Here is a 13,441-nt window from a genome sequence, read left to right as displayed (position 1 = left end):
AAGATGCATAACCTAAAGTTTGGTCTTCATCCGGGTGAATTTAATTTTCGACATCTAAATGGTCCCATGGAATTGTATCTCAACCAACAAACTATCATGGAGCCATACACTGTTCCAATTCAAATGGCGCCATTCCCAAAACATATATTCTTGAACCTTGCTGATATTGCCGAGTTGCCAAACATGATTTTAGTCGGTAAGAATATATCGATCTCCTAAAAATTTTAAAATATTGTTTACACAAAATTCAGTATTAATCCATTTAAATTGTTATTTTTGTAGACATTATGGCTATTGTAGTCCACTTGAATACAATTCATCGCACAATGTGGGGCCCATTCAGAAAGATTGTTATAATGGATGCTAGGTATATTCCATTAATTATGGATATGATGTCAAATCTATATATCACTAACCTATTCTTACCAAAATCAATGTCTTAGGTGGTCTTTACATATCATTAAAGTTCGGGGTGACTTACTAAACAAAAATGCACTCCGCTGGGTGTTGGCTAAGGAGGATTATGGCATAATAATTGGGACTATGTTTAGACGGTTCAGAAGACAAGGTACAACATGTGCTTACGCCTTGCAAACACATCCATCACTAAGTTTTGCTTTATAATGATTCATAATGGTGATTTAAATGTGTAATTCTAGAGTGCCTCGAGTCTTCGGATCATACCGCAATACACTTCAATCCGTTCCATCACAACACCCATAATTTTAGACGTAAGTATATTCTAAAAAATTAGTTACATTTAAATCGTGATTGTTCTCATTATATCATGAACTACGTTTAGATGTGATTAATTGTGGCATTCATTGCAGCAATTCAAAAGGCTTTGGTGGCGCGGAACAACCGTTAGTTTGCTGTTATATTTCTTGAAGAACAAAGGCATAGATAGATTCTAAAATTTCTGCAAATCTGTATTATAATGATATAATACATGTCGTACTGTTATTGATCAACCAAAAGCAACATGAGGCTCAATTGTATGTCTATGAATTTTGTTTGTAATACCTATGACATGGGTTTAATAAGAGATAGTTTGTGAAATTTTTTGTTCACATGATTAATAAATATTTTGTGCGAAAAATTGAATTCCTGTACTAATCTGTATGAGTTACACATATTTAGATAATGCAGACAGTCTCCAAATCTGTATTATATTATGAGAAAAAATATAAACTTTGTATTTTGTCTAACATGCGTGGAATTCCTATACAATAACATGAACAAAATTAATGCATGTTGGACAAGACTGATCACCTCCAAATTGTGAAAGAAGGGCTTTATGGGTTACACATATTTAGATACTGACAATGCAAACGATTAGTCACATAACCAAACCCTACAATATCACACAAAAACTTTACGCCTCACCTGAGTCTAAATTTTGGAACACTATTCTTCGTCTACCATATTCAAAAGTTTGATCAAGTTCGCCTAAGAGGATCCTCCTCTGATGGTAGCACGAGCTTTTCCTTGATCTCCTCCCTTGTGACGAAATCCCTGTTGTCAACCCTTGCCCATACATTCTGGTTTGCTTAATGCAAATGGTTGTCTGTGAACCTGTTTGTTTGAATATTTTGTGAACCTTGGTGTGTTTGAGAACTATGTGTACCGTGTATACTGTGTGACAACAACAAATAGGTTTCTATGTGTACTGAACAGATCGCTGTGTAAAATGTGTGCAAATTGATACCTGTACACAATAGACAAACGATGTGTCTTAAAAATTATATATTGAACTAAATTGTGGTTGTACACATACCGTGTGAAAACTTAACTAAGCCATTCCACTGTCCATATTAGGGTTTCTTTATGGAGAACGGAGAACCAACATAAACAGATCAGATGGAACATAATGATGGTCGCACATCGTTGACAAACATCTCAAACACAATTACTATAGGTAAAGGCTATTACACGCATGTCGATTAACGTTTGAAACGTAGTATGTAGGGGAACACTAATACACAAAGTTATATTGTAGCTGATGAAAATGGATTGAAATCGCTTGGACCAAATGTCGATGCTAAGAAACTTAAGAGGCACAGGGAAAGGGAAAGATATGATGCGATGTCCGTTGAACAAAAAAACGAGAAAAGTAGAAAGCGTCGTGAAGTAAGTCAACGAAATAAAGGACCTCCTATACAGCCAGACGCATCTATAGGTGATGAAAAAGTTAAATTCCTAATTGTTATTATACCTACATGTACCTTATACAAAGTTGACGTGTATTCTTTTGTATATGGGTGATATACAAAGAAGACATTAATATGGAGACATGTGAGATGGTTAACTTTGAAATAAGTGGAGATGTGCATCTTGGTTCAGGTATATGATCATTGTAACAATTATTTTAATAGATCCGCTTGTGGATTAGTGAATATCTATTAATCTTATTTTTAGTTTTCATTGTGTTTCACAGTTAGTCTTTCAGATGGCTGTAGCACCACTGATTTCACAAACTTTGCAACACAAGGTATTGCAGGTATACCAATCACAAATTTTTTCACCCACCGTTTTATATTGCAATGATGTTGTCTTTGACTAGATGTTGGCTCTTTACTTATGCTAAATGCATTTGTAGCCATGAAAATCATTTTACCATTGTTGATTTGACAGTTCCTAATAATAACACTTCACCGACCGATAATTTTATCGAACGAGAAAGGCAAAGGCATAGAGAAAGACGTGCAAAAATGTCAGTAGACCAAAGGAACAAGTTGAATAAGAACTGTCATGAGGTGCGACAACAAAACAAGGGACAACATATGATGTCCACTGTGTCAGGAGGCGATGAAACACGTCAAATTTAAATTAATGTTTCTGTGCATAAACCTACACTTAGAAAGTAATGTGTTCATTGTTTTTTAGATGGAGACGAAAAAGTAAATGTGAATCAAGATGATGATAGCGATTGGTTGCATAGGAATGAGACATTCAAGGCAGACGATGTTTTCACAACGAGAGACCTTCTGACACCAGGTACATGACTGTTCACTCGACTAAATTTGCAAAAACAGCTGATTCAAGGCGGTTTAACGTAGACATACCTTATTCCAGGCGGTGTGCATGAAACTATTGGTAATATGCCTAACCATAATTTGGAAAGGGCCGCCTACTTTAGAGAGCGGTACAAAAACTTAACTCCCACCGAGAGGGAGTTTAGGCGTGAACGCCTTAGGTTATATAATAATACACCAAAGCGGAAAGGGTCAAAGATAGAATACATAAGAAAACGTAGAGCACGGTTGGCTGACACATTGAGTCAGGAGTCCATCGCCATGGATTCCCCAACATATACCCCTGAGGTTGTACACCCTACAACAGATGCAATTGAACCTGATGGATCCGCAGTTAGCCCCTGCGACTGGGTTATCCCTGAAATCGCTAGTAACCCTTTCCTGCCAGCTTGAACACAGACTGAGGATGCTGATTCACTGCATATGTCTACTGGACCACTAAGACGTAAACAACATGTGCCACGTGGTGAAAGACAAGCTATCTTAGCCCGTCGAAACTGGCAATTTCACTACAAGAAATTCTTTAATCAATGACAGACAAAATTTGTCATGGATTAGCAAAAAAAACGTCACAAAGCCATGATTATGACGAATTTTGATAACGTCATGTAATGGGGGTAAAAAATTGTAATCTATGACGTTTCTTTTTTAATGGGATTCACAAAATTCGTCATGGAATAGCAAAAAACCGTCACGAAGCCATCTTCATGACATTTTCTAATTACGTCACCGAGAATTCGTCATGGATTAAATGATTTCTTGTAGTGTTTGAATCATCCATTTCAAGGAACATGGCTACTGCGACTGAGGATACTAATAGTGACGCTGGGGAAGGGGATGATTGGACACAACCCCATATGACTGCAAAGATCAACAACAATGGTAATTACTATCATTGTTTTCAAGTCGGACGAGTTGTCGGTCATTTTGGCTGACCGACTTGGATGATTAATCGTGACCAATCTCAATTGATCGGATGACTTGAAAACAATGATTACTATCCTATCTTAAATGGAACCAGCATGACGACGATAGAGTGTAGTCTGACTAAACGTGTGTTTCCATCAGTACAATGTAGGAATCAATGCCATGGTGCTATTGTGGCAACAAATTGTAATGCCCAAAATTGGTATAAGAGAAAGATAATAGGATAAAATAAATAAATATACTTCTATCCTAGAATTTTGAGGATTTCTGGATCTTCTTTCCTTTGTGCATATTCAACTAAAGGAATTAAAGTAGTCAAATGGCAAATAAATAAATACGCGAATGTGCATTTCATGCCGTGGTTCTTGTACTTTTGCACTTTGCATTCAAATTCACGGGACAAGTAAGTTTGAAAAATTTAAGTTGAAAATGGAAATAGAGAAGAAAAGAGAATAAAGGGAAAATGATACATACTATAAAAGAAAATATTTAAATACATCTCTTCATGTTAGTACTTTTATTTGTGCATTTAATCTCTGTGTGAAACTCATACACAAATTTGAATTCAAATATTAGATTTTGAAAACAAGAAATAAATCAGAATAAATAAATAATTAAAGAGAAAGGTATAAGCAGTACTTGGGCCAAAACCTGTAGACTCCGGCCCAGATTCAGCCCTCGCACGCTGGCAGGTGGGGCCGCTGGGCAGCCTCTCTGCCTCAGTCACCTGGGCCAATTTATTTCCCCCCTCCTCTTCGGCCGCGTGGGCCTAAACCTGTGCCCAGCCCATCGTCGCTCTGTATCACACAGGTTACAGCCCCTACGTCTCTACTTGATGGGGCCCACTGCCCAGGGTACTCTGGTCACGCACAAACTCTGTCTCGTGGGGTCCATCGAACAGGCTCGTCTTCCTCGCGGGATTGTTGCGAGCCGAGCGCCAGAAATCGCTCCACCGCGCGGATTCCAACTGAATCGCGTGCATGCCACGAATCGTTGGGTAGGCACCGGGCTCCATATATAGCTCATGGCGCGACCCTCCCTCGTCCACATCAAGCTGACTCTATTGCTGGCGACACAACAGTGAAAGGGGGAGGTTGGCGGAAGATGGGAGGCTCGTCTCCGCCATCGGTATCCATCTGGGTGCATACTACTGGCGGAGCTTCACGTAGGGTGTCAGGGTGTGGCGTTCGGAGTAGTGAAACTCGTCGAGGAAGCTTCCGATCGCGGGAGTGCGTGCTGGTGGGGGAATTTCTCGCCGTCGCGCAGCGACGCCATGAATCCGCCGTGCGCCGTGGCCAAGCTTCATCCACACCTCAATGTCAGTAAGAAGTAAGAACACCTCCGTTAGGATTGCCTAAACCACCTCTACGAATAAAATTATGGAATTGGGCGGTATCGGTTGGGGGCCCCGGTGCGGGCCGCGCGCTTCGCACCGACGACGTCGCCGCCATGGGTGTCAGGCTCACCACCGGTCGGAGTGAACATGGGAGAGAGGAAGGCGTGTAGGGACGCCCTGACGTCGATTTGGTAGGATTAGACGATCTCTTACCCCTTCGCTCGGTTGATAGAAACCGTATGATTTTGATCCGAGGGCCAGCGGCGAATCGCGTAGGTTTAAAACCGGTACCGTTGGATCGAGATCCGAGGGTCCTGGTCACATACCGGTTAGTGTATAGGGTTGGCCTAATCCGCGCCGCTGACTTAGGATCCGATGGTGTAGATCCTTCCATACCCCTTCGATCGGGTATTTTCTTAATGAGACCCTCCACTTTAAACTATTCAACCCGCCGTCCAATGCTGGGGAAACTGAGTCTTAAGAAATTTTATGAGTTAGACCCCGGGTTCTCTATTATTGTGTGCACAGCCTAGAACTCAGAGAAAATAGGAGAAATTAATTTAGAAAATGAATTTCAAATGTAAAAAGAATTCTAGAACTTATTTAATTCATAGAAAATTCATATTAAGTCCAAATTGATCCATTCCAGTTTCTATAATTTTGTAATATTATTGTTTATCAACTAGTGTCTCTGTTTTGACATGAAAACCATATTAAAATTAATCTCCTAATTAATCTTGTACCTAGCACCTAAAACTTTTGGAAACTCATAACTTAAAATTCATAACTACAAAATTAATGATTCCTGTTCCTATGATCTTATTTTGATTTGTAGATTATTAATATGTATTTTGTTCTTATGTTTGGTGTGATAATAATTTTGCCTATACCATGTTTGTTTGTATTGCTACGACTAGCGTGAGGTCACGAGTCATCTGAAAAGCAAGTTGGTACCTGGAATCTCAAGTCCCAGGCAAGTTGTGCCCTTGATCACTTCTTTTTACCCTCATGTTCTGATTAATCATAATGATCTGCATAGGTTAATTTTGATGGGACCCAATAGGTTACCCAAGTTTGATTATCTTTATACCTTGTTTACCACTGAATTCTTGGGTAGTACCTGCTATTGCTATATGTGGTTTTAGGTATAGAGATACACATTATTCATTATCATATTTATATCATCAGTTGTTATTTACTGTTCATGATAAGATCATTATGTTAATTGGAACATGGAGCGACCACCCGGGAAAACAGTGCTACCACAAGGGTGGTATGGGACGCCCTTTGCTGATTAATTAGGAAAGCTAGTGGATGACTACCTTACCCAAAAGGGGCAAGGGCATTAGGGGAGTGGTCAGTGTAGGGAGGTCCTTGGGTTGATTTTGCTGCGATGGCGGTCAGGCGAGGGATCCCTACATTGAAGCTTCCTATAAACTGTAGCGGGTTTTCTGAAGCTAGTGGAACTTTGTAAAGGCCTCATAGTGTTACCCTGCCTCGCTTCCTTGGTAGAGGTGTATGAGGCCCGTACAACCCCGTGGCAGATGGGTAACATGACTTGTGGGTAAAGATGCGCAACCTCTGCAGAGTGTAAAACTGGTATATCAGCCGTGCTCACGATCATGAGCAGCTCAGACCCTCACGTGATTAATTTATGGAACTAAATTAAATTTATCATATGCATTGCATCGCAGCTGTTGTATTTACTTTTGTTCTACTACTTAATTGGGTTGATATTTACTTATACTTAATAATTGCTAATAAAATTTTGACCAACTTTAAAAGCAATGCTCAGCTTCAATCATCTCCTTTGGTAAGCCTTACACTTCACGTGAGCACCCACCTTTGGCGAGTTCATGCATATTATTCCCCACAACTTGTTGAGCGATGAACGTATGTGAGCTCACTCTTGCTGTCTCACACCCCCACAGGTCAAGAACAGGTACCGCAGGAGGAGGCGCATGGAGGATGCTGTGATTAGTTCGTGAGTGGTCTAGGCCGTCGTCTCCCAGTCAACTTTGGTTTGCTGGATCGTGTCTTCATATGATGTAATTATTTATTTATTTTGTACAGAACCCCTATTATATAGTGAAGATGTGACATTCTTTTCTGTACCACTATTCATCATATGTGTGAGATTGGTCCCAGCACACCTGGTGATTATTTCGCGCTCGGGTTTTGGACCCCCTAAAACTCGGGTGTGACACAAATGAGAGTGCAAGTATGGACGGACAAGGAAGTGGGGTGGATCATACCCAGTCGAAGCCAAGGGTCATTTCCAATGGTAATTGTTAAGAATCTTTATTCAGGTTACATATTTTCCCCACCCTGTAATCCTGAATGCCCTTGTCTTTTATGTGGCTTGTATTTTCACGTTCCAGTTGATGACGATGACGGTGTCGTATTTGAAGACGATGCTGATGAGAACGAGGGATACCTATTCGCTGGACAATGTACTAATTTCAATCTTTTTATGATACCAATGCTTATATAAATACACATGTCTTACTCATTATTTTCAAAAAAATATCAGATGAGGATACCGATGAGGATATAGAGATCGATGGTAGTCAAGATGAATCGACTGCCACTGATGTTCCTGACCCATACGACAAGGTGTACATCAACATCCCTGAAGAAACACATATGCTCAAGACTGTTCCCAACTGCGGTTATTGCAACGCGAAGAAGTATGAGTATGAGCCACCTAGTTTTTGTTGTCGTGGTGGGAAGATTGAGCTAGCCCCACTAGAGACCCCTCCCCAACTTAAGAGGTTGTGGGATAGTGCAGACTCTGATGCTAGGCACTTTCATGATAACATTAGGTTTTTTAATGGCCATTTCTCTTTCACTTCCCTATATTGTTGCCTCGATAGTATGACAACTAATGTAAGGGATTCTGGTATATACATGTTCTGAGCACAGGGCATGATGTACCACAATATCAAGTCATTTGGTAGGGAGGGTGGGGCAAAGCATAAACACCTTGAGCTTTACTTTTATGATGATGATCCCATTCTCGAGCATCGGTACCGTAAGTGTCGTGAAGAGCATCAACATAAAGACAAAGAGGTTATTCGACCGATAGTCGACATACTATGTGGAAAACCCATACTCCGAGCACCTTAGGACCATGGGCCACGTTGAGAACCTTGATGACTATCGTATCGCATTGAACCTAGGCCAAACGTTGAACCAGAAGACATATAACACACCTCTCACTTTGGAGGTGGCCGCCGTCTAGATCGAAGGGAGCAAAGGGCAAGGCCAGTCCATGGGAAGGACAGTTCAAGCCACTGCATCCGCTCATACCATGGATGCTATGATGTACTATCATATCCATTGTTCTTCCCTAGAGGTGAACTTGGATGGCATGCAAATATCCCAAAGGTTGGAGTATCCATGGACTAAGTGGATGCATATCGCGTGACACATATGGCAAGTAATGCAAATGATGAAGATGCAGGTTAGTTGTTTCTTTATAATTTGATATATTTGCACATTATTAACTATCTTTTTAGGATCACTCACTTTATAATCCTTGCGTATGCAGAATCTCCTAGCCATTTATCTGTGCCTGTACGTGACTACTATTGCTACAAATTCCAAATTCGTCCCGGGGTATTCAATCCAATACTTCATGGAAAGCGGCTTTTCCAGCAGTTCACGATCAACACGTACATAAAGATTGAGAGCTCTCGTTTAGATTTCATATGCAAGAATCAGGATCGGTTAAGGGTAGACCTTTACCAGGGCTTGGTGGATAGCATGCTAGATGGAGATATTAGAGCAGATAAGGTTGGCAAGCGAACTGTGCTGTCGACGTCGTTTATTGGCGGTCCTCGTGACATGAGACGTCGGTATATGGATGCTATGGCTCTGGTGTGGAAGTTTGGTAAACCAGACATATTTCTTATCGTGACATGTAACCCTAACTGGGATGAGATAAGGAGGGAGCTTCTCCCTGGGCAGACACCGCAAGATCGTCCGGATCTTGTAGTGCGTGTCTTTCATGCGAAGCTACAAGAGTTAAAGCATAGGCTGACTAAACATGATATTCTTGGTAAGGTCCGAGCCTACGTCTATGTCGTGGAGTTTCAGAAGTAGGGTTTGCCGCATGCCCATTTTCTACTCATAATGCAGAGGAAGTACAAGCTCACATGTCCTGAGCAGTACGGCCTTTTGATCTCAGCCGAGATCCCAAGCAATAAGTACCCTGAACTACGAAAGATGGTTATCAAGCATATGACGCATTGCCTGTGAGGGTCACTAAACCCTAACTGCCCATTCACTAAGGGTCATAAATCGTGCAAGAATGATTACCCTCGGCCTTTCAGTGACACAACCTTGCAAGGGAAGGATTTGTACCCTATTTACAGACGTCGTGACGATGACCGTAAAGAAAAGGCCCGAGGGTGCGAACTGGACAATAGATGGGTTGTCCCTTATAACCCATACCTCCTTCGTCTCTTGAACTGTCACATCATTGTCGAGGCATGTGGGAGCATCATGGCTATTAAATACCTGTTCAAGTACATATACAAAGGCCATGATCGTGTGTCTGTTGTTATGAGAGATGTGAGCAATGCAGATGATGATGTTGATGAGATCAAGCAGTATAGAGATGTAAGGTGGGTGACTCCTCCAGAAGCCTTGTGGAGGATATACGGCTTTGATCTTAGTCAGATATCTCCACCTGTGATGCAGATGCAACTCCATCTTCCAAACATGCACATGGTGGCGTTTCACGAGTGGCAAATGGTCGAGCGAGTCATCAACCATCCAGGTGTTGATAGGTCGATGCTCATAGAATATTTTGAGGCGAATAGGCTACACGAGGAGGCTCGTGGCATCCTATATCGTGACTTCCCTGAGTGGTACACTTGGTAGAGTGGTAAGGGCAAAGTCTGGCAACGGAGGAAACGAGATACAGGTGGACAAGTCGGTAGAATAGTCTCTGCTCATCCAACCAAGGGGGAGCACTACTATCTTCGTGTTCTCGTAAACCACGTGACCGCGCCGCCTCCTATGTGGATCTAAGGATAGTTAATGGTGTCACCATACCGACTTTTTGTGAGGCAGCAGAGAGAAGGGGACTGCTTGAGTCAGACAACACACTGGATGAGTGTCTCACTAAACGTGCTCTTTTCCAGATGCCATCGGCGCTGAGACAGCTTTTTGCCACAATACTGGTGTACTGTGAGCCAAGCGATGTGGCTGTACTCTGGCAGAAACACAAAGGTTCTATGTCCGAGGACTATCAACACAGGAGTTAGAACAAAACTCATGTTGAGCAGATGGTATTGATTGACATTAGGAACATGCTGCAGTTAATGGGAAAGGACATAAAGACATTCCCTCTACCTTCTATCATCGACGCGTATGGCGATGCTATTAGTACTGCTAGGGAGGTTTACGAGGAGGAAAGTATCCAACCTACAACGAGAGATGTGGCTCTTAAATACACTCTTAACAAGGAATAAAGGGTCGCCTATGATAAGATTATGTCTGCCGTTGACACCGATCAGGGTAGATTGTTCTTTGTGGATGGACCTGGTGGCACCGGGAAGACTTATCTATACAGAGTGCTGCTCGCGACGCTACACAACCAGGGAAAGATTGCAGTGGCAACGGCTAAATCTGGTGTTGCGGCTTCCATAATGCCTGGAGGAAGAACCGCCCATTCACACTTCAAGATACCACTCACTATTGACGATGGCGTTGTATGTAGCTTCACGAAGCAGAGTGGAACAACAGAGTTGCTACAGAAAGCATCTCTCATTATCTGGGACGAGGCTTCTATGACTAAGAGACAAGCCGTGGAGGCACTGGACAATAGCATGCACGATATAATGGGTCGCCCCGGACTGCCATTTGGTGGTAAAACCATTGTCTTCGGTGGAGATTTCAGACAGGTCTTGCCTGTTGTTCGTAAAGGATCAAGGGCTCAAGTGGTCGCGTCTTTGCTATGGATGTCTTACCTATGGGAGTCCATGTCCCAGTTAAATCTTGTTAGCAACATGAGAGCAAAAAACGACCCTTGGTTTGTGAAGTTTTTGCTGCGCGTAGGCGCTAGAACTGAGGACACAAATAGTGACGGTGACATTCGTCTTCCTGACGATGTATGTGTGCCTTACAGTGGGAGTGACAACGATCTTGACAACCTAATAGACTTTGCTTTCCCAAATCTGAACGAAAATATGTCTAATTCCACCTACATCACTTCAAGGGCGATATTGTCAACACAGAACAACTTGGTGGATATGATAAACGTTAAGATGATTGATCGTTTTCAAGGGGAGCATATGGTACCATAGTTTCGATAGCGCCATGGATGATCCCCATAAGTACTACCCATCTGAGTTCCTAAACACATTGACGCCTAATGGACTGCCACCTCATGTTTTGAAGCTCAAGATTGGATGTCCTGTTATATTGCTTCGGAATATAGACCCTGCAAATGGACTTTGCAATGACACCAGGTTAGTCGTTCGTGGCTTCCAAAGAAATACCATTGACGCAGAGATTGTACTGGGTCAACACGTTGGAAAACGAATTTTCCTACCACGTATACCTCGGTGTCCCTCCGATGAAGAGATGTTCCCTTTCTAGTTCAAAAGAAAGTAGTTTCCTGTACGGCTTAGCTTTGTAATGACGGTTAACAAAGCACAGGGTCAGACTATTCCCAATGTTGGTGTATAATTGCATGAACCAGTGTTCTCTCATGGTCAACTATATGTTGCTCTATCTAGAGTGACAGCCTGATCGAACATAAAGATTCTTGTCATCCCAGTAGTCGATGGGAGGAAAAAGTAGAGGAAAGGTGTAAAGAAAAAACCCCACCGTAGATTGTGGGACATATACCAAGAACATCGTCTACAAGGAGGTCCTAACAAACTAGACACATGGTAAGAGTTGCATGTTCAGCCAACAAACTAATAGGATGATGTTTGTCTTCTGTTTGATTGGTCTGGTGTATTATCAAGTCATGTTTGCATGCTACAATTGTTTTTATTAGAGCCGCACAATTTTTGATAATCAGCAACCTTCTTACTGCATGCATACTATCTTAAAGTATTGTTGAGTTTTGGATCATTTGTGATATTAGCAATATAATTTATTATGCATCTAACAATTTGTTATGCATTCACTCGAATGTAGGTTTTTGTCCCACGAGAATGGAATCTCTATTTGTAGGCTTGTCTCATAACAAGCCAAAAAAATCGGTTGCAACCACAATAGTTCGAGAAGGTATTATAACTTTTGTAGTACTTTATGGATCAATTTGTATTTTTTATGATAACTAATTTCAGTTTTATGTCACGACTGGTTGCTCCTAGACTATATTTGCACGCAGGGTGATCTTACCCTCATCGATTTTATTAAGGAAATTCCTTGTGAACCAAGGGTAGAAGTCGTGCTTATTGATGATGCCTTTGTAGAAAGGAAGTGGATGGAGTGTTTATTTCAGCCGAACGCATATTTAGGTGATGAGGTAATCCATGCTTAGTTTTTAAATTTGGCGACCTTGTTATGTATAAGTTTTTTTACTCAGCCTGATATTTTTAACCACAACTTACACACTTCCAGGTGATAGATTGTTACATAAATTTAATAAAGGCTCAAAAGCATCTAAAGTGTCGATATGGAGGTCGTGTCCACATAGAAAATGCTTTCCAGTTTAATTTTCTAAAGCGAGATGGTGATGTTGAAATTAAAGCAGAGGAGCTATATCCAATTAAAGACATGGCACAAATATGTTGCGCTGAATGAAGGGTTTTACTTTACCTAGACCATGACATGGTAAGTATGAGCTTGCAATCTGAACAGTTAGTGTTTACATGTATTTTATTTTTTTGCAATATTTATACTTGTTTTGTAGGTGTTTATTTCGATAAACATCCGAGGGACGCACTGGTATCTTGTCGTGATCAATGCAAGAAATATGGAGATACAAGTGCTCGATTCACTTGGTACTTCACAAGACCGCAAAGACCTCTCTAACTCCGTGAATATGCACAAACTAAACAATTATGAATTCACTATTAACTTATCCCAATCTTTAATTTTGTTTTACAATATATAAATATTAAAGGACTACAAAGACAAATTGATATGATATCTCAACGTAAGGAGTTAAAAG

This window comes from Zea mays, chromosome 7 (assembly GCF_902167145.1).
Source record: "Zea mays cultivar B73 chromosome 7, Zm-B73-REFERENCE-NAM-5.0, whole genome shotgun sequence".
Classification (NCBI taxonomy): domain Eukaryota; kingdom Viridiplantae; phylum Streptophyta; class Magnoliopsida; order Poales; family Poaceae; genus Zea; species Zea mays.
The sequence above is the reverse complement of the archived record's forward strand: the minus strand, read 5'-3'. Positions refer to the sequence as shown.